Genomic DNA, 22,047 nt, shown 5'->3' with positions numbered 1-22,047 from the left:
TAGCCGATCGTGGAGCCCAATGGACACTTCTGCCAGAAAGGAAGCATAGCTAGATTTCCATGATTCAATGGCCACTTTATTAGGTATCCAATGTGCCACGATACGAGAATTTTACTTAAAACAAAACAGCATATGTAGAAACAAACCCAGAAGAATTCCAGGAAAATTGCTATTTTAGTTCAAAGGCTAACACTACCTGATCCGGGCCTCCCCATCAGGGACTCAGTCCCTATCTCCCATGTGACAGACAGGGAGTTTCACCGCTGGACTAAAGAGCAGGACACAAGAACATATTGAGGTTTGGGACTATGGCCTAGTGGTACAGTGCTTGGCTCGTATACATGAAACTCTGGGCTAGATTCTCAGCACCACATGCACAGACAAAGTAACAGCGCGCAGACCCCTGAGTTCAAGCCCCAGGACTGGCAAAGAAAAAAAGAATATTGAAAGGGAGCCCAATTGAAAGGGCGCCCACAACGTTATCTATAGAACTACTGTTTTTCTTTGAGGAGAATTTTTGGGAAACAAAACAGAAACCCGTAAAGGATTCCTCATGTACCCTAATAACAAAGCAATGTGTATTCCTCGTTCTAAAAATGAATTAAACTTCAAAAGCTTTCTCAACTGGAAATATCCTCCCTTCATTTTCTCACCTCAAGGCACACCTTCCCCTGGGACTTCACAGGGCGTTTTTGGTTAAGATCTTAGTTTACAATCTAGATCTTAGATTTTACTTGTTGGTATGAAATAAGTGCTCATTTTGAGCACTAGTATTCTAGTAATCTCATTTTAGGAATGGAATTTCTCCACTACTTCGACGGACTTTTGTTATCACGGACTTGGGCACGGTAGGGAATGCTTTTGCAAAGTTTTTAATGGTAGAGACCCATAAAGAATCTGTGTCAAGGCAACAGTATTTTCCCAATAAATTTTCCACATCAGAATTCTGATCACATCACTCATTTTTCAGTAGATTTTGGTTGTTTTCAGAATGACATCACGAGTAGAGAGTTCATAATATTTGCATACATCTTTATAATAATCATTTTATTATCTTTTTATGCCTATCTATACCTGCTTGTCTATTTAAACAGCAATGAAGGATGGGTAAAGCAGAAACTGGTGAGACAGACTGGTTAGATGGGAATGACTTAGAAAAGTTGAAGAGAAGAAAAGGGAAAGAAGCAGTGAAGGACTAAAACACTTCTCTAAGTATCTCTTTGCACATTTTTTACTTTGAAAATGTTGTGTTTCACATAGGCATAAAACATGAAAAATCAAAAAATAGAGAATGAGAACTAATACAGTCATGGCATTCAATATACACTATGTAAAAAATGAACTATGCAGGGCTGGGATGGGAAATCTGGAGGGAAGTGAAAGAAGAAGTGACATTGTCTGACTTACAGAAATTATAACCCCTGTGTACAATGCTTTAATAATAAATAAATAAAATGACATTAAAAATAGAACATATGGGCTGGGATGTAGCTCAATGGCAAAGCGCTTGCCTAGCAAGTGTAATGTTTTGGGTTGAAAGAAAAAAAAGAAAGAAGAGAGAAGACAAAAAAAAAAAAAACACACACTAAAAAAAACCCCAAAATACAAAATGTATTCACAATTTTATGGATGTGATTATTTCAAATGAACAAATATATTTAAAAAAAAAAGATCAGGCACATGAACAGACTTAAGAGCAATATTTACTTCAATCTTGTGAGGCTGGTCAAGAAAAACAAACAACATTGACATCCTGGCACTTTTTTTCTAATTTTTCTAATTTTCTATTTTTTTTAATTGGGTTTAAGCAGCACGATGTGCAAAGAAGCATTGTACTAAGATTTCCGGACCAGCGTCATTTACCATAATGCAAAATCCAGGGTAATGACAAAAGCAATGTGAAAGACCACTAAGGCAATTCCTATTTAGATACAATTTTCAAGCAGGGACTTGTTTTGCAAAGTGTGATAAATTTACTGCATACGAAAAATAGCCAATCTAAATCATTAAAAAACAAAACAAACAAACCACCACAGAGATAGACTATACAAGGTCACTGTTAGATTTCACATTAGAGTTACCAACCCAGGAATAACCACTCATTTAAAAAATTTTAAATAGTGTATTTCCCAGTAATTCCATCACTCATTTTGCACAATATCTTTTTCTATTTCCATTGGAAAGGATCATTAGTAAAAAGACATGCATCTTTTTTTGGTTTTGGCTGATAAGTATTCCCCCTTTCAAGATGTAGCTTAAAAAAAAATAGATGTATCTTAAAAAGTTTGCTAAATTTGAGTAGTACAAAAATGCAACAGGTTTTTCCCCTTTCAAGATATAGGCATATATATATATATACATATATATTTTTTTACATTTTTATGTATATTTTTTAAAGAGATGTAATTAGAAGAAATTTTCACACACACAAAAGTAACACCGCCTGAACAGGGACTTGAACCCTGGACCCTCAGATTAAAAGTCTGATGCTCTACCGACTGAGCTATCCAGGCTTCGTGGTAGCGCTTTTCCCTTCATATGCTAAAGTAAGTAATCACTAAACAGTCCCTTTGAAACAAGACTTTGGAAATTGTTGAAGCGGGTTTTTTTTGTTGTTGTTTTCAAGAGCGCTGGGTAGCACTCATCACCACAGTAGGCCTCATCACCACAACCCACCTTTATAATGTTCGCCATACTATCTGTTCTTTCCACAATCGCTGTGCATTATTTCTTAGGAAAAATGTAGGGCGACAGCCGTTGGCAGTGAATATTCCCACCTAGAATGAGTGCAGACTTAGAGGTCACAGGCAGGTTGGAGGAAGAAGGTCGGACCCTTTACCCAGTTTACCAGACGATATGGAGATAAGCAGCACCCACTTCACCAACGTTTTCAGTAATGGAGCAACTTCAAGAGAATCAAGCAGTTAAAACAATGTTGCTGTGGCAAGTGGCAACGTAGAAAATACCTACGATGATTTTTGTTTCCCGAAACGTTATTAAAGATATTTAAAATGTCGATGAAAGCAGAACTCAAAGCGGCTGATACTTAGGACTATATTATTTATATAAGCAGAACTTAAAGTGGCCGATACTTAAGATGGTATTATTTATATAACCCAATGGTACTCTAGGGCTGGCAGCACTTTTGTTAGTGCTATAAAGTTGGGAGTGAAAACGCTAGCAGAGGATGGTTTCGATCCATCGACCTCTGGGTTATGGGCCCAGCACGCTTCCGCTGCGCCACTCTGCTACACAGAAGATGAATGCTTCTGCGTTTCTAGTGAAGTACACTAATATATATCCCACTTCTTTCTTTCTTTTTCTTTCTGTCTTTCTCTTCTTTCTTTCTTTCTTTCTTTCTCTTCTCTTTCTTTCTTTCTCTCTCTCTCTTTCTCTTTCTTTCTTTCTTTCTTTCTTTCTTTCTTTCTTTCTTTCTTTCTTTCTTTCTTTCTTTCTTTCTTTCTTTCTTTCTTTCTTTCTTTCTCCCTTTCCCATTCGTCACTCTAACCTCTGTTTGTTAACATCTACAAATATTGATCCGAAAATGGGCTCAAATCATTTTTCTTGTTATGTCTGTAGTAATATAAAGCAAAGATTTAACCTTTTACCTTTTGCATAATGAATTAACTGGAACAAATTTGACAAAAAGAATTATAGCCAAATACCCGGAAATCAGACGAGCTACCTTTAAATAGCCCCAAAATTTAGAGGTAGAGGTGAAAAGCCTGTCGAGCCTGATGATAGCTGGTTATCCAGTCTAAGAATTTTAGTTCAACTTAAAATTTACCTTAAATAATATATAAATCTAATGTAAATTTTAATGTGAATCTAAAGAATTGAAGCTGCTCCTTTGAATTTGCAATTCAACATGAAAATTCACCTCACGACTTTGGTAAAAAGAGGGTTACCTCTATGCTTAGATTTACAGTCTAATGCTTTACTCAGCCATTCTACCCTACTTATGTTCATTAACCATTGATTATTCCCAACAAGTCACAAGGATATTGGAACTTCATACCTAAGTTTTTGGTGCATGAGCAGGAATGGTAGGCTCTGACCTAAGCATTCTAATCAGAGCTGAGCTGGGTCAGCCCGGAGCACTATTAGGGGATGACCAAATTTACAATGAGGTAGGAACCTCCCATGCCTTTGTAATAATTTTTTTCATAGTTATACCGATCATAATTGGTGGATTTGAGAACTGACTTGTTCCTCTAATAATTGGAGCTCCCGATATAGCATTCCCTTGCATAAATAATAAGAGCTTTTGACTCTTCCATCTTTTCTTTTAATTCTAGCATCTTCAATAGTTGAAGCTGGCTCTTCCAGATTGATAATAATAGCAATACAGAACCTTTCTGTCTCATCATTGCTTAGGGAGGGTATCACCAGGCCCAGGGTGGCCTTGAACTCAAAATTCTATTGCCTTTGCCACATGGGTGTTGGAAATAATGATTTGAGACACCCAAAGTACCCTTTCCCTCAGTTTGTTTCCTCTCTCTCGCTCTCTCTTTCTCTTGCTTCATCTCACCTTTCCTCCTCTCTCTCTTTCATTTCTTCCTTGCTTTTCTGTCACTTTCTCTGCCTTCTTCCCCTTCCCTCCTTTCCCTCTCCATTTTCTCTCCCTCCCTCCTCCTTCCCTCCCTTTTTTCTTTCTCCCACTTCATAGGAGATACTCCTAGGAGCAGCCTTTACAGACCCACTACACCATTTTGGAAGAAGTCTTGTAGTCATAACAGAACATTTTTCATCTATGGACATAGATGGTATAACTGGAGCACTGAATCTTTTAAGTGAAGCTTTACAGATTATCAATACTCCAAACCTTTTGAAGACCCAGAAATCATTGTTCCTCAAATGCAGAGAAAATACCAGTTTCTCCATATGTACCTAACCACTATTATTCTGATTCCGGAAGGGTGTTGATTATTGTGGCATAAAGTACAACTTCAGAGCGTGTTAAATGATCCCTTTTCTGAGCTATTCTTTCTTCTTCAATCCCCCTGGATTCTGCAGAGCTTTGTTCCCACTCTTTCTGATCTTCTTTGCCACAAAAACTGTAGGCCTTTTGTCCACCACTTAAAGGTCTAGGGCCATCAGTTTCCTGGATGGTTCACACCAACTAACTGACCCAGCTCCATGTATACAATACAATTACCTACTTCCAAAAGAATATCATTAGTCTCTGGTCTTATTAGCTAGAAACTTCAATCCTAGTTAAGTAAGTACTCCACCAGCAAAACCCTCTGGATCTTTACACATACTGAAGTATGAAAGTCTCAAATTTGCATCAGCTTTTGAAATTGTCATCCCTGAGCACTTTTAGGTATATACACGAGTCATTATAACAGGTACTGGGAAAGTGCTTAAGCCCACAAGTTAACCAGGAGCAGGAGAAAAGTTTAGCATCCCTGCGTCTAATTTCTTATCTATGTCTTTTGTTCTGAGTCTCTCCTAGTCACACTGAAGCTGTCTTGGAGTCTAGGAAGGACAGGACTAATTAATGGACAAACAACTTGTGATAGGAGTTGAAGTGATTCTCATGGCAACAATCTTATCAAGACGAGGGAACTAAGCAATACTGAGATAATGAGCAACTGGACCACACTTTTGATGTATCTTTCATCCTCTGCTCTAATTCTCCTATTCATACTTAAAGCTTGCTAAGGGAATAGCTCAAGTGGTAGAGCACCTGCTTGCTTAGCAAGCCGAGGGCCCAAACTTCAAACCCCAGTACTGCCCAAAACAAAACAAAACAAAAACCCTAAAGCTCATGTCTCTACCCCAAAGAAGGGTTGAAATGCTTATTTTCCTCTTCCCATAGCATACCACATAATAAATTTGCCTTCTCTGCTCTTTACCATAAATTGTCTCTTAGATGGCATATTGGGCTGAGTAGCCTGCTATGACATATTGGAACCCTCACAATCATTACTCTGGTAATAAATAACATATAAATTAACTGTTTTCTGTCACTTATGGATCTGTCTTTTGTCAGCATAAGAAACTTTCCCTTCACTCTGGAATGAATTGTCAATAGGCTGAATAAAGAGGAGGAAAGGATAGCAAAACCAAACAAACAATGAACACACATGGGAAATATCACCAAGTCTAATTATCCATTGTGGGGAGACACATCTTTTTCTTTAGCAAGATTTCCTTTTAGATCAAGGATCGGGGTTGGAGGCAGGGCTCAGTTGATAAGAGTGCTAGCCAATCCATTGCTCAGTTTAAGTCTTAGTATCAGACAAAAAAGAAAAGAGGCAGGGAAAGAAAAGAAAAGAAGTAGAACAAAGATCAGTTTTGTCAAATGTTCCTCCTAAGATCTTTACCCAGGCTACGCTTACCCAGAGCTTCAGGCAAAAAAATCATTAGTGAACGGTTAAGAGCATGTTTGCCTCGCTGCTACAGCCTAATGGGGTAAAGAGATACTTCAAGATATCCCTTGATACAGTGATAATTCTTAGTTCTTAGCTTTTGGTCTCATGCCTCCATCTTCTTCATTTAGCCTTCCTCATGCGCTCAGTGAGAGGCAGGCTATTTCCTCCTTTAGTAATTCTTTATGGTATATATTTCCTTACAATATGTTAATATAAACATACAATATAAATATAAATTTATAAATATATGTATGTATATTTCTTGACAGCTACACTTTCCAGATTAAAAAAAAAAGCAAACAAACAAAAGAATTTGACCCTTTCAATTCGAAGCCAGGGAGCTGAGAAGAGGTGGGCTCAAGTCACACAGCTGGACCAGCTGTGTCAGAGACTCAGCGTGGACCTCTCAGGCAGGCTGAGGGAGGGCTTGGGACAAGGCTTGATGCTCAGCCCGGCGATTCCTGAATAAGAAAGTGAACAGATGTGTGACCAGGAACATCTGGCGTGTTTGCAGCGCACGCCCTGAGGGCGAGGGGGTTCAGGTAAAGAGCGTCTGGAGCCATCGGCGCGGAGATGCTGTGCTTGGGCAACCCAAGGGCTCCACGAAAATCGCTGGATTTCTGTAGCGAAGGCGGGGAGAGACCACAGCTCCTTTCCTTTTCTTCTTGGGAAATGGCGGCTCCCGGTGTGGCATAGGGTCTCTCTCTCTCTCTCTCTCTCTCTCTCTCTCTCTCTCTCTTTATATATATATATATATACATACAAACATACACACACACACATATATATATATATATATATTGAACAAAGCATATTTTACTGATTGATTGGAAGAGCTACAGTGTGGCAACCTGCAACCCTGCGGGCTCCCGCCCGGCCCCTCAGCCCTGCGCGCGCTCGTGACTCTGTAGAGGGGGCGCATGGTCGATGCAGGCAAAGCATGCTCCAGTGGCGCAATCGGTTAGCGCGCGGTACTTATACAGCAGTATATGTGCGGGTGATGCCGAGGTTGTGAGTTCGAGCCTCACCTGGAGCATGTTTTCTTCCCTCCACGGCTCCAGACCTTCATAAGAACTCATTTTTCCCCCTCACTCTTCTCAAAAGATAGAAGCTGGGATGATTATATTTTCCATGATGAGGACGCAAAGATTCCTATGGCGAGGCACAGTTGGCCGATTTCGAACATGGCGAGGAAAATCAAATAGGCAAATCACTTCCTCTTCCCATGTGGAGATCTCATAGCCTGGTTGAATGGCTTCAAAGAAATTCCCTCTCCCTCCTACTCTCCTTCTTTGGATTCTTTAGCTTGCCGGGGAAGTGGGAAAACTGTCTTATCCTGTACTTTGCAGCTGTCACCCGAACTCAGTATCATTTTGTGTGGCAACTACCGCAGAGGAGGCCATCACTGTTTCCCACGTGTCAGCACTCAAGGGCACAGCCTCTAAAAATCCTATTCTTTAAAGAGATTTATCTATGAACCTTTTCCCCAATGTAACAGGCCAAAGTTCTGCCTAGTGAGATTTCCTTTTCCTATTGTCATTCAGAATGGCCCAGGTAGGGAGTATAGAGCCATCCTTTTTCAGGAGGTGGCAGCATCTTATGAAGAACCACCTGTAAACGAGGCTGTTTTGGCCACATATTTTTTAAAAGAATTTTTATTATCATATATTTCTTGTCCAAGGGGGTTTCAGTGTGACATTTACATGTATGCATACAATGTACCTAATCAACTTTATCCCCTTTGTCAGTCTCCCTTGTCCTCACTCCACTTAAAACCATTTCAACTGGCCTGAAATGTGGCTTAGGGGTTGCCTTGCATGCATGAAGCCCTGGGTTCAATTCCTTAGAACCACATAAACGGAAAAAGCCAGAAGTTGTGCTGTGGCTCAAGGGGTAGAGTGCTAGCCTTGAGCAAAAAGGAGTCAGGGACAGTCCTCAGGCCCTGAGTTCAAGCCCCAGGACTGGCAAAACAAAAAACAAAAAACCAAAAAACCTACACAATTTCAACTATTTTCCCTATTTTATCCTTTTACATGCACATAAAGTATGTCTACCTTATTCACCCACATGTACCTTACTTGCGCCTTCGTGCATTCCATGCTCTGCCCTGACCTGATTGATGTCTTTATCACTTGTACTTGATGATGGAATATTTCTGTGCACACTATCTTTTGGGTCACACTTTGCACCCTACTTTTAGGGTCTTACTGGGATTTGAGTTTAGCCAGCAGCATAGAGGCAAAAAGGGGTAGTGGAGGTTGGCCCTGAAAAGAATCAATATCATTCTGTACAGAAGCTACCTCAGAGGAGATGGTTACTTTTTCTTCAGTCATTACAAAGTTAATCACCTACAGCAAGGATGGGAAAGCTCATACTGAAATCAGGGTTTTAGGCCCCAAGTACACATAGCTCAAACAGCCCCATGTCACAGGTATATTCCCCAGTTATGGGTGGTTGGATGGGCTGGTAGCTCGTTGTTTCAGAGTTGGTCAGATGGGAAGCTGTTGGAAGAGTCCTTGATTTCCAGCAGGTAGTCCCTTAGCTTTTGGATGTTCTTTTCCTTTGGAGCAGTTCCATCTTTTGCCATAAGATGATGAGGAGATGGACTTCACTGTTGGACAGGTAACTTGCCTTTAATCACAAGATGCTTATTGGTGGTAAATTCTGCCTTTTCTGGAGCCCAAATGCAGATTACAAAGCAGCTGCAGGAAAGAATGGCTCAGATCAAAGGGTACAGATGCAAACTGAGGAGTCTGAGTGCTGAACTTTTATCCTGCTGTAAGTTAATCCACAGGCTCAGCAAAAGCATCTTTTACATGGCATCTTACAATACTATTGGCTTTGGGAGGGCTTTCCCATGTTGGAAGAGCTTCTGCTTCTTCTTCTTCTTCTTCTTCTTCTTCTTCTTCTTCTTCTTCTTCTTCTTCTTCTTCTTCTTCTTCTTCTTCCTCCTCCTCCTCCTCCTCCTCCTCCTCCTCCTCCTCCTCCTCCTCCTCCTCCTCCTCCTCCTCCTCCTCCTCCTCCTCCTCCTCCTCCTCCTCCTCCTCCTCCTCCTCCTCTCTTCTTTTTAGGTAAGGAGACCTCTTAACTGGCACAGAACACAGATCAAAATTTAGAGGCCCAAAGTTCCAAGCTACATCGAAAATTTCCTATTCGCCCCCATCAGTGTTCTCACTTTAGCAGTGTGTGGCTGTGTTACAGAAAGTGAAGTATAGTTATTTACCTTGGTCCCATCCGGTGTAAGAAGAATTTAGGCAAGATACAGAAATGTAGTAAAGTGATAGGAAAGTTTATTAGGAAAAGAATACATTTTCAATAGATTAAAAATGGGTCATTGCTACATCACTCTCCCAAGGTGAGAAAGATTTACAAAATTCCCTTTGACCTCTGGGGCATTGTTTACTGGCTTATGTAGGTAGTTACAGCTCTATTGCTTCAAGAACTATCTCTTGATCTACCATAGGCTGGATCAAGAAATTAACCATATATATTGAACCTTAAACTAATATCAACAAATTTTAACTTTAAATTATATAGACTATTCTCTCAAATAACAAATTTAAATTAAGTGATAAATCAGTGAAAAATATCTAGAAAATATCTCACTATTTAGAAATTAAGCAGCATTTTTTTTACCTTCTTGATGTTACTAGGGATTGAACTCATAGCTTTAAGCTTAGTTAGGCAATTGCTCTACCAATGAACGGCACCCTTAGTCTTAGTAGTAGACACATCTGTAAATAACTTCTGGGTCAAATAAAAATATATGAAAAAAATTAAAAGTATGATTAATTGAATTGCAATAAGGTATTGAAATTATAGGATATAGTTAAAGCTCAGAGGCAATTTTGTATACCTAAATGCATATATTAAAAGAAAAAGGTTGAAAATATTATTACCGAGTATGGTGGTACTCAACTATAAGCCCCCAACACTTAGCAGACTGACATAGGAAGATATTAAATGCAAAGCCAGGGTAGGCAAAATAAGTGAGATCCTCTATTTGAAACAAACAAGAAAAACAAAAAAAAAGATATCATTAACTAAAAAAGTTAAAATTTTATATGAAATATGCAAACAGCATAAACTTCCATTTCATATTTTGCTAGAATGTCCAAATAAGAAATGAGACAAAAGTGTAAGAAAGTACTTTTAAGTAAAGCAGAGATAAGTGAACATATTGCCATTCAGAAGCAGCCGAAATAGCTCAGTTGGGAGAGCGTTAGACTGAAGATCTAAAGGTCCCTGGTTCAATCCCGGGTTTCGGCAAGTGTGGTCTCAATTTTTGAATTGACTTTCAATGTTCAACTCCTGACTCAGTATGAAATGTCAGCCACATGTACATATATAACATATATAAGTATAATAACAATACCTATAAATATTTTAAGTCTGCATTGTTATTTATATATAAAGTATTTGCTATTTATATATAAGGGGTTATGTATAGTTAACAATATCAGAGAAAAGGCTTTTATAAGTCCTTTCACATCTATACACTTCAATTCCTCTACAGCTTCCTTCATTCTACAGGGTAAGCCAGAAAACATAGTCACTGCCTTAGGAAAACAGTGTTAAAATTTTATATAAAATGTATGAACAGCACAAACTTCTGTTTAGTATTTTGCTACAGTGTCCAAATAAGAAATGAGACAAGATAGTAAGAATATAATTTTACTTAAAGCAGAAAGAAAGGGGTCTGGTAGGAGTCTGGTGAGAAGGATAGATCTAAACCTTAAATTTTAGCTGAAAATGCTTTAAGTTTTCTAGGAGAGTTGCAGGATTCCTGCCAGCAGTGCTTGATTTACTAAAGAAAAAAAAAAAGTGCGGGGGATTGTGCTGTCAAAGCCCAGTCCAGATGAAGGGCCCAGCTCATCAACCAGAATCCAGCAGTCAGGGTGATCTGGGTTCTATAGAATGCCATTTATTCCAAGGAGGAAAGAGGGCAGTGTTCTTGGTGTTGCAGTCCTAATGATTGAGCTCACTCTTTCATGAAGGGTTTTTATACGTGCTGTGTGTAGATTGCTATAAAGCCTTGCATGTACAAAATTGCACATCTCGATACTGAAGGTGCTGTTTCCTTTTATGTAGTTCAACTCTTTTAAACCTAGACTAATGGCTTGAAGGCAAGAAAAATAAAATAGTGATGAATCTGAAGGGTCTTAATAAACCATAATTTTTGAATAAATAGTTTTAGGGCCACACCAGAAACCCAATGTTTTTCCCTTTCCCAGTTGTCAGTTTTAGAACCAACAAACCTTTACCCATTGATTCCTTCAAAGGTCGAATCAATATACTCATTTACAGTTTATTAGGCATTAGTCTACCTGAAAGTTTAAAAAACATAAAAGGAACAATGCAATACTAGAAACATATAAAGGGAAATTTCCTGAGACAGAAAAAAAATTTTTTTTAAAAGCTCCTTTTCAACTTGTCTAAGCCAATAGGCTGACATAGGACCAAATTGAACAGCTCACCTATTCGGGCCTTATTTTGGTCCTGTGTTTGAAATTTTTGTTTTTGGAATTTGAGTGATACATACAGAATCCACCATTATATGAAAATTTAATGCTTACTCCATGGAAACCACTAAGATAATTCCCTTTTGGAAATCACTTCAGCCTCCTCTACAATCTTCAAAAATCATCAATGGACTGTAGATTGGTGAGACCCTGGAGATCACTGTTGATGACCTCATCCCTTAATGGCTGCATCGCTATGAACCAACTTGGAAATAATGTTATCAACATTGCAAATTGGTACGTTTACAATAAGAAATGCAGCACAACTGACACACACCTTTTAAAATCTGTAAGTATGAAGTCTCCCTTCACCCACAATTAAATCTCTTACTACCTTGCTGTCTCCATATATGACTTAGCTTCTATCTAAACTTTTCCTCCGTGGTTTTTCTAGGTTGAACCCAACATTCAAATTTAGACTTCCTTGTTAAAGTCTGTGAGTGTAGCTTTAAAATATCCTTTTTGAGAAGAGGAAGAAAAAAATTGGACACACACACACACACACACACACACACACACACATCAGACAATTTATTACCTTACTTGACTTTTTATGAAAGAGCAGTACCAGCTGGCCGGTTAGCTCAGTTGGTTAGAGCGTGGTGCTAATAACGCCAAGGTCGCGGGTTCGATCCCCGTACGGGCCATCTAAGCCTTCATTTTAGCAAGTTAAAATTAGGATTTGTACTTCTGTAACAAGACAAGCATTGGAGGGAAAGCTTCTCCTCTAAGAAACAGCCTACTGTGCGAGGGAGTATTATAAAACAAAAGGTGTTTAAAGGGTACGAAGTAGCTTGTCTCTTCAGTTTTGATTCAACTTTCAAGAAATACAATTATTTTGGTGCTTTAAACAAAATTCGGTAGAGAAAAAAGAAACGGGCTCAATGGAGTCAGTGACTTGGAGAAAACGAGGTGTCAATCGCTGCAACGTCGGTGCTGGTTCTTATTCCTTCCCCCAGGCAGTTTCCCGGTCCGCTGTGGAGGGAGAGCGGGGACTGTGAAGATCTTCAGCTCCAGCCGCGCGCTCACGGCCCAGCAGCCTGGACTGGGAGCGGCCGCGCGCGCCGGAGCTCGCTCGCTTCCCCGCGGTGCTGCACCGCACCCCGGCAGGTTTCAGAAGGTTTCCAATGAGGCAGAAACAGGATGCGAGCTACAGACTCAGAAGCGCTCTCCATTCGGCCTTCAAGGCAGGAGAGCACTCAGGAGTGAGGACTCCTTACTGATAGAGAAAATACAGGTAGAAACAAAATAATTTTTTCTTTAAAGCTCCTCTGATTTTTTTTTTAAAGCCTTTCTTCGAGTGGTTCGTTTCAGCAAACTCCAGTTTCAGGAAAAGATCAAAGGGGAAAAAAAATCGTGAAGATGTGTGTGCGTGCACGCCAGTTCTGGGACTTAATCTCCTTTTTTTCCTCTTTGCTTTCTTAAGGGTAGAGCCTCTTCCGGCTTCTTGGTGATTAATTGGAGGGAGGTTAAGTCTCTCGGACTTTCCTGAGCAAGTAGCCGTCCGCCTCAACTGTCTTCTTTTTTATCCCGGAGCACAACGGAGGATAGAGGATTAGTTTCAAGACTCATTGTGTATGTAGACAGGCAGGTTGGTCTCGGCCAGCCTTGGAATGAAGCGCCAAGAAAACATAGGCTCCCGAGCCAGCCAGGAGTCGAACCTAGAATCTTCTGATCCGTAGTCAGACGCGTTATCCATTGCGCCACTGGCCCGTGCCACTGGCCTACTCTTAGTGCAAGCCCTTTTCAGGGCGGTTACTACACTATAGAGGAAACAATAGACGGGTTTACACCCAAAAAATGTGAGAGGGAGGAAGACAACACATAATAGAAAAGTATGATGTCTTCCCTCGTTTGTTTACGCGATACACGCTCATATAAAGTACCACTATTGCAACCTAGGACCCGTGTTTATCTTTATGAGATTAGTTATGTGGTAGGGTGAAAGTCAATTCCCTCAACACAGTATTTAAGATAATGTTTTCTGTCCCTAATTTTTGGATTCCTCAGTTCTTTGTGCTTTGTTTTGTTTTGTTTTTGGTTCTGAATCAAGCATCTACCCTCACCTGGTTTTCTTTTTCTTTCTTTTTAGGTACTTACAGGAGGGTACTGACAGGTCAGTAATATGCAATCCACTTTACTTTAAATTTAGATACTGCAAAAACAAATTGGAGTGATTTCCTGTATATTTCTGGAGGCATCATAGTCTTTTCTTTTCGCTTAAAACAGCAAAAAGTGTCATCATTCACCACTGGGGAAATTTATTCTAAAATGGAATTTTATAACTCAGTGATGTAGCTGAACACATTTAAATATTTTAAAAATACACAGTTCCATAGACGTATATTTTAGTAATCAGATATGACATAAAATTTAGCAACTATGAAAGGTTACTAGGAAAACAAGTTTAAAACTAATTAATCTGCTTCAGGGTGCCGTGGCTCAAGGGGTTTTGCAAACTTAACCTGTAGCACTGCCAAAACAAGAACAAAGCCCCTAACCAAACCTACCAAAAAGTGAGCAAATCCTTGCTTAGCTATTCAGAGTAAGCGTAATATAGCGGAAAATGGAGAAATGCTTATCTCTTTCGTTGACGAGGCTTCGCAAGCCTTTTTGAAAAGATAACAGCGAGCTCCAAACCCGTTCCCGGTGCAAAGTGGGGAGCTGCAGTGAATTACGCTTCCGCTGGGGTTCAGGAAGCACCGGGCCAATGGCAGGGCGAGAAAAATCCTAACTCTCTGGCGCCCTCCGGAAAAAAAATCTCAGGGGTAAGCGGGAGCTTCAGACTGAGCTTAATGCTAGTGCAACCACCAAAGGAAACTTCGCTCAAACAGCACAAAATGAGTAATAAATGGATCTAGGCAGAAAATATCACCGCTGTGAGCAGGATTTGAACCTGCGCGGGGAGACCCCATTGGATTTCGAGTCCAACGCCTTAACCACTCGGCCATCACAGCACCACGCAGGAACTCCTTACTCATTATTCTGAAAACCAACATAAACCATGTAGACACCGGGCTAGATCCTACCCCACAGAGCCCTCTTTTCAGAGTCTCTTCTACCTTCTATGGCCAGTTCCACTCACCATGTCACAGAAAATCATCCACTGCCTTCTTCAAACCACTACAGAAGTTGAATTTGTTCCAACGTTCGTGATCTGTTTTGTTGGCCTGCTGTGTGCGGGGCAGTGTTGCCAGGCACTGAAGGTAGAAAAGTTGCAAATCAGACATGGCTCCTCCTATAACAGACTCAGTATCTAGTGGAAAATAAACGCACGGCTTCCCCTATGGAGATTTTGGAGTATTAGTTAGACAATTATACAATAATAATTCATTGTGCCATATGGACCCTTAATGATTGCCTAGGGGCTTTATCCTGCTTATCAGAAAGGATATGAATGAGAAGTGATCTAGATACAAGTGAATGTTGTAGCATCTCGCTTCGTCTTCTAGTCTTTCCTTTAACTCTCTCTTTAATCCTAAACCATAGAGTAACTCTTTGACATTCATCTTGTGCTGAGGTTACTCCTTAAGGGTCTCACTCCATAGTCTTCTCCAGATTACTGCCTCCGTGTGTGTGAATGTGTGTGTGTACGTGTGTGTGTTTGCTGATACTGGGGCTTGAACTGGGGGACCTGGATGCTGTTTCTTACCTTTTTTTCTTTCTTTCTCTCAAGATTGATTCTCTACCAGTTGCACACCTCCATTTCCAGCTTTTTGGCAGATAATTAAAGTCTCATGGACTTTTCTACCCAGGTTAGTTTTCAACCTCAACTCTTGATTCTCAACCTCAGCCCCTTGAGTAAGCCTGGAGTTAGCAGTGCCTTGTATTTCCATCATTTTTTAAATACATCATTTTTAAGAAGTTATGACTGTCCCTTTCAATCAGGAGTTCCTAGGAGACATAACAGTGTCTTAATTTTCATTTCTTTTTACATATTCTCACTAAATTCACTGGAACTTTTTCTTTGTACATACATAGAGTAGGTGCTTTTCTTTCTTGAATGAGTATCTGTTGCTTAAATAAATCTGTATGGACTCACATCTCTTTTTCCTGACTCTCATGTTCATGTGTCTTTCCTCTTTACCCAGCATACACTACAGTCATTGTTTTGTTTCACTTTCAACTCCACTGTCTTTCTTGCTTTGTACTCTTTCCATAACACAGCTACAATGTGGGTAGCTGAACCTGGCTAAGAATAGTACAGGGAAAGTGGAATGCTTCTTGCTACAAAATAAAACAGTTCCTACCAAAGAAACATCTATCTGACTAGAATTTTTCTGGATGCACACATTGCTAAATCATTTGCTTTAGGAAAGATTGTGTAGGCCAGCATCCTTGCTTATAATTCTTCTTCTTCTTCTTCTTCTTCTTCTTCTTCTTCTTCTTCTTCTTCTTCTTCTTCTTCTCTCTTTCTTTTTTTGTGACGGTCCTGGGCTATGATTAATCAATTAATTGGAGATAACAGACAGACTTTCCTGTCTGTCTAAGGATTCTGGCAGGATCCTCAGCCTCTTGAATCAGACATGGATTACAGGCATGAGCTGTACATGCCGGCTCATATCCATTCTTTTAAGTGAAAAACTTAAGACTCTTTTCCCTGATATAAGCATTTTGTGGTTTTATTCTAGTAACATTCAAATTGATGGATAAGTTGAGGGAATTCTTTTAAGGTCTTAAAGAAAGGAAAAAAAAGCTTGCAGCTATGTTTCCACCTGGTTTCGAACCAGGGACCTTTTGCGTGTTAGGCAAACGTGATAACCACTACACTATGGAAACGCTGCCCCGTAGGTGGGTGTGCCTCTTCTTCCCTCTGATGATAACAGTAAAGTTTAACATATGCCATGTTCTGAGAGTATGAAAGGTGCTACAGTTTCACCCTCTTACTCCTGGTATCTTTCCATAGATTCTCCCTTCTTTCAGATAACTACAGTAGTGAGGAACACTTCAGTCTCAGACAAATGGATACAAATACTGGCTCCGAATTCTACAACCTGCGATTTGGGGCAAGTAATTGAAATTATTTAACCCCTCCAACCCCTCACCTTCTACATATATACAAGAGGCAGATGATTTTAATTTTTTTTTCATATCTAAGTCAACAAATTAAGCACAAGGGGCAGGTCCAATTACTATTTAAAATCAGACTGTTAACATGCCCTTCTATTGCTTCTCCTCTCTATCAAAATACCACCAACAGGAGATCTGGTGTAACTTGAATTCTAAAAAATAAATTAGATTTCCTTGAAAGAATTAATTTCTATCAGGAGGGTTATGAGCGTTCTGTTGGTTCTGCTGTTGGTAGAGGGTGATGTTAGCAGAAAATGCGGTCTGATTTCCCATCTAGAGATTCTGGTCTCTGCCACCCCCTTGTGGTCGTTTAGCGAAGGTGTTAATAATTTTAACCCGGGGATGGGGGCGGGCGGGGGGCGGAGGAGGATCCCATTAATTTTTCCTCTGTGTGAGTCAAGGAAAGCGGAAACATTCTACTTCTATTTCATATCCAAGTATGTACTGACATATACACACACGCGCGCGCGCGTGTTAAAGTTTTACACCTTTTCCTTTGTCATTTACAAGACATCCTGTAAAAGGCGCCAACGTTAAGCTGATTCTGGAAATGGCTGAGAGCCACCCTTCCTCTAGGGAGGGAGCCCCTTGGAGCACAGCAGGGTGCTGATTTCTGAGTCCAGAGAGAACCAGGCAATGAAGGTTGCCCGGTGAGTCCGTCCAGTGCCCGTGAGCTCGCTCCAGGGAGAAGCACTCCAGTAGGAGCCTCCGATCAAGCCCCATAGTTACATCACAGGTCGGAGAATCTTCCCAGAGAAGACGGAAGACCAGGATGGGAGGGGAGGGCAATGGACTGGTGATGAGGGTAGGAAGATGAAACCGATCACAATACCCAGTTTACGAAGTCTTGTTCAGATGTTCCAACAGTTCTCAAGAGCGGGAAGTTCGGCCTTTCCTTCGAGTCTCACACTGGTAATTTCTAGAAACGTTGGTGTGTCTTTTAGTGTTACACGGTACAGTCACTGCTGTTTTGTTCACAAACAAGAAAAATGTAGCTTCTCAATGTTTCCGCCCGGTTTCGAACCGGGGACCTTTCGCGTGTTAGGCGAACGTGATAACCACTACACTACGGAAACAAGGCGCTGCTGTCGTCTTTCCCTCTGGTCACATAAACATACTTAATGCTCTAGCTTTATAAATTGGATTTGTCTTTTCCTTGCAGAGAACGTTCTGCAATTGAATGCCATCGTACTCCTCACAGTACTTATTTATTTTGTATTTATTTAAAAAATTAAATACCTATGATGGATGGTTATCAGCCGAAGTATCTACTATAATGTTCAGTGTCTAGAGAAGCCTGTTTACATAATAATTAAACACCAACAAACTAGTAGCTACCCAACTGCCAGTGAAAGAAGCCTTCCTACAGAAAACTGACACTAGAGACTTGAGAGATGAAAAGAAACATGGTGCTTGTGGAGAGATTAGAAGAAATGGGCTAGTCATGATTTTCTGCAGGAAGCTGATGATTTGAAACAAAGCATAAAAATACATTAAATGGAGTGTGAGCTGGAAGAAAGGGAAGTATGATGAGAGAAAGTGAAGAGTTTGGAGACAAACTAGAACTATAAAAAATTGTATACTAACTAGTCAAGTTAACCTCATTGGCCTTTCTAACATAGCATACTAAAATACTGCAGAATACACATTATTTTCAAGTACACATGGAAAAATCACCAAAATAGGGCTATAAATGTTTTAATGAAGTTTAAAGGATTAAAATCCTTTCTTTTCTGGTGTCAGTACTATGGTTTGAACTCAACTTCTACTTGCCTTCATCTGCTCAAAGTTGTAATCCAGCATTTGAGCCACAGCTCCACTTCTATAGTTAGCTGAATATGAGTCTAATAAACTTTTCTGCCAGGGCTGTCTTCAGACCCAGATTCTGGGTTCTCAGCCTTCTGAGTAGTTGGAATTATAGTCCTAAACCACCAGCACTCAGCTTTAAGTCATTTAATAAATACGTCTTTTGAGACAACTCAAAACACAAGTCAATTATAAAAAGCTAGCTAGAAATTTCCCAGACTTTGGAAAACATAAGCCCTAACCTCCTAAATTACTCCCAAGTGAAAGAAATGGTTAGCCTGAAAGAAGGAAAATGCAACATGAAACCAGAGGGAAATGTACGTATGTATAGGTTAGAAAGAGAAGAAAGGTTGAAGACTAGAAAATATTGAGAACGAAATGATGTTTTGTACTTGAAATCAGTTCCTTGGTCTACACTGAAAATGGATACAGACCACTGATCTTGAAGACAGGAGAAAAAAAGAGGATGTTGCTACAGATGGACAGATGGTGATGATAAGGTGCCAAGGACCCAAAGTTCAATTATATAGAAATCCATTTAGGAAAGACACCACCCTTTAGTAAAGACATAGGCCTTGCTGAAAATGTGTGTGTGCGTGCGCACACGCCTACTGGTCCCGAGGTTTGAACTTAGGGCCTGCACTCTGTCCCTGAGCTTCTTTTGCTCAAGGTTACTCAAATCACAGCTCTACTCCCTCTTGTTTTCTTTCTTTCTTCTTTTTGTGGTAGTTTACTGTAGATAAGTGTCTTAGACTTTCCTACCTGGTCTGGTTTCAAATGGTGATCCTCAGCTATTAGCCTCCTGAGTAGCTAGGATTACAGATGTGAGCCACCAGCACCTGGCAAAAACTTTCTTTTTTCTAACAGAGTAACCACATTTGTCAGTTAGTGCTTTTAAATATTCAGTTCTTCTACAGCTACATGATATCATTATGTTATACTCAGTTCCTCTAAGGATCCTTCTATCCATTATGACGTTTTAAAACTTAGTTTTTGTAGTGCTAAGGATCAACCTAGGTCCTCTAGGAGGGTAGGCAAGCACACTACTACTGCTGAGCCACATCTCCATCCTAAAGTGTCTTTTACAATGTCCATTAGTCCTTGGATACATTAATATTCCTCTGCTCACCAAAGGATGAATAGGTTTGTGGGACTGTTATAGTAAGGAATAAAACACTGAGAAGCAATCCACTGCCTACAGAATTCTGTTTGTATTTTCAAGAAGAAGGAAGTGGACATGTGAGGAATCTAACATATAATTTGCAGATATATCTTACATAGGAAAAGAAACAGAGCAAACAAAAATACCTTCCTTTTGGGGTCTGATGTCCTTTTCAGACCTTTTACTCAAAAATTTGCCTAAAAAAATTGTCCCAAGACTCAAAGTGTCGACATGCCCTTTTCATTTCATGCCTGTAATTGTTAGATATTTTATTTTGTCACTAACCATACTTTTAAGATGACAGCAATTTCATTTTCAAAACTTTCTATTGTCTTGAATCTAGAATGATTTGAAGAGGAAGAACAGCTATTGTAATATTCAACCTAGACTTCTTAGCCTACTATGTTATATTATTCCTTGTCCTCCTTTAGACTAAGAAAAGAAGGAAAACTTAAAGGAAGGAAACCTGGAAGTTTGTTAGGAGGTGTGGAAGAAGACTGAAAGGTCAATAATTTAAATTCCCACCACTGACCATGGTCCCCTAGCTTTAATTCCTTTAGCTATTTCCTGGAATGATACACATGTCTTCCTACTGCTTTGAAGTTAAAAACAAAGCACAACAATACTACAAAAAAACCAACCAGACAACAAACATCATCAACAACAAAAGCCACTGGCTATTTAGTAGTTCATTGTAAAAACATGGAGTGCCAATTCTTGCAAAAATATTATTTTCTCAGTAATCAAATACAAAATACCTGAAAGGGTACCTAAGGTTGTTGTTTTTGTCACTTGTTTTCAGGGTAAGGGTAAAGGAGTAAACTCAAACCATATTATTTATCATTACTCTGCCTATCTACAGCACTAATTTCATGACGCTAGAACAAGAGTTTTATCTGTTCTCTGGCATATGAATTGGAGAAGCTTTCCAGGAAATTGCTCCTTTTCCCATCCTTTTCCAGCATTGCAAAGGGGGAGCATTGGGAAGGTATATTGGATATGAACTCAAACCGTTGGATTCAAGATTACAAAAACACGAGGAAATGAAATAGCACAGGCCCCGCTGGGATTTGAACCCAGGATCTCCTGTTTACTAGACAGGCGCTTTAACCAGCTAAGCCACGGAGCCAGCTACAGAAACAGGTTATCATTATGTATTATTTGAATACAATCTCACAAAATCTGAACACTCCTACAATTAGTTTGTGGCGTGATTTGGAAACAACCGAATAAATAACTCAACCAAAACGGAAGAAAACAAATTTTAAGAATAAATATAGAGACCAGGTTGAAATGGTGATCTCTGCTCTCGTTATCAACTCTAGTGGTCGGGCAAGGTCTCAGTAACCAAAAGTGGGAGAAATGATTCCCCACCCCTGTTTTACATAGGCCTGTTCTTCTCTTAATGTGGACAGGATGCAAGTTTCCAGGTTCCCTGGACTCTGGACTCTAAAGGTCTCCAGGAGCAGGAAGGAATTGAGAACCTCGCGCAGGGGCCGGGTCCTCCGAGCTTGTGGACAGTGGACGGTACTGTGATCCGCTGTCGCAGGCTCCAGCTTGGAGCAGATTGGGGTTTGTCCCAACAGAATTCTGGACCTGGATCTTTGTGAATCCGAATTGGAGACTTACGAAACAAAAATTACTTCTCCAGGAAATGTAGTTGGTTGTGTGTGTGTGTGGTTTTTTTTTTAGGCCACATCTGGGGTTCCTTTTTGAAGATAGGATAATAAGGGAATGGAATGAATTGCAGACAAAAATTCGAACAAATGCTATTTGAGATTAATTTACATTTAAAAGAAACCAGTAAGCACCCTGGCCGGTTAGCTCAGTTGGTTAGAGCGTGGTGCTAATAACGCCAAGGTCGCGGGTTCGATCCCCGTACGGGCCAGCAGTAAGTTTTGTAGGCGGAATTCCACAAAACCCTTCGTGTACTTTCCTGACTCGCACACATTCTCTCTCACCTTACATCATTCCATATTCTTCTGTTCTTCTTTGAGTAAAATATCAGCTAATTGCTTTCTCCAAAAACCAAGGATACCATAAAAAAGGAATCCGAAGCTAGAATATACATTATACATATATTTTATGTGTAATATTAATATAATAT

The 22,047-nt window shown here is 39.9% G+C and overlaps 11 non-coding genes across 11 annotated transcripts; 4 read left to right on the top strand and 7 right to left on the bottom strand.

Annotated features, from left to right (window-relative positions):
* Window positions 1-2,440: 2,440 nt before the first annotated feature.
* Trnak-uuu lies at window positions 2,441-2,513 on the bottom strand. The gene has a single exon. It is a non-coding gene; the product is annotated as a tRNA-Lys (tRNA).
* Window positions 2,514-3,178: 665 nt separating this feature from the next.
* On the bottom strand, window positions 3,179-3,250 carry Trnam-cau. Its single transcript has one exon. It is a non-coding gene; the product is annotated as a tRNA-Met (tRNA).
* A 4,072-nt stretch (window positions 3,251-7,322) lies between these two features.
* On the top strand, window positions 7,323-7,416 carry Trnai-uau. The gene is made up of 2 exons: window positions 7,323-7,360; window positions 7,381-7,416. It is a non-coding gene; the product is annotated as a tRNA-Ile (tRNA).
* Window positions 7,417-10,576: 3,160 nt separating this feature from the next.
* On the top strand, window positions 10,577-10,649 carry Trnaf-gaa. Its single transcript has one exon. It is a non-coding gene; the product is annotated as a tRNA-Phe (tRNA).
* Window positions 10,650-12,475: 1,826 nt separating this feature from the next.
* Window positions 12,476-12,549, top strand: Trnai-aau. The gene has a single exon. It is a non-coding gene; the product is annotated as a tRNA-Ile (tRNA).
* Window positions 12,550-13,542: 993 nt separating this feature from the next.
* Trnar-acg lies at window positions 13,543-13,615 on the bottom strand. The gene has a single exon. It is a non-coding gene; the product is annotated as a tRNA-Arg (tRNA).
* A 1,162-nt stretch (window positions 13,616-14,777) lies between these two features.
* Window positions 14,778-14,859, bottom strand: Trnas-cga. The gene has a single exon. It is a non-coding gene; the product is annotated as a tRNA-Ser (tRNA).
* Window positions 14,860-16,608: 1,749 nt separating this feature from the next.
* Window positions 16,609-16,681, bottom strand: Trnav-aac. The gene has a single exon. It is a non-coding gene; the product is annotated as a tRNA-Val (tRNA).
* Window positions 16,682-17,975: 1,294 nt separating this feature from the next.
* Window positions 17,976-18,048, bottom strand: Trnav-aac. Its single transcript has one exon. It is a non-coding gene; the product is annotated as a tRNA-Val (tRNA).
* A 2,947-nt stretch (window positions 18,049-20,995) lies between these two features.
* Window positions 20,996-21,069, bottom strand: Trnat-agu. The gene has a single exon. It is a non-coding gene; the product is annotated as a tRNA-Thr (tRNA).
* Window positions 21,070-21,754: 685 nt separating this feature from the next.
* Trnai-aau lies at window positions 21,755-21,828 on the top strand. The gene has a single exon. It is a non-coding gene; the product is annotated as a tRNA-Ile (tRNA).
* The last annotated feature ends 219 nt before the right edge of the window (window positions 21,829-22,047 follow it).

Source organism: Perognathus longimembris, chromosome 6 (genome assembly GCF_023159225.1).
Source record: "Perognathus longimembris pacificus isolate PPM17 chromosome 6, ASM2315922v1, whole genome shotgun sequence".
Classification (NCBI taxonomy): Eukaryota; Metazoa; Chordata; class Mammalia; order Rodentia; family Heteromyidae; genus Perognathus; species Perognathus longimembris.
This window is presented reverse-complemented; position numbering and strand designations above follow the sequence as displayed.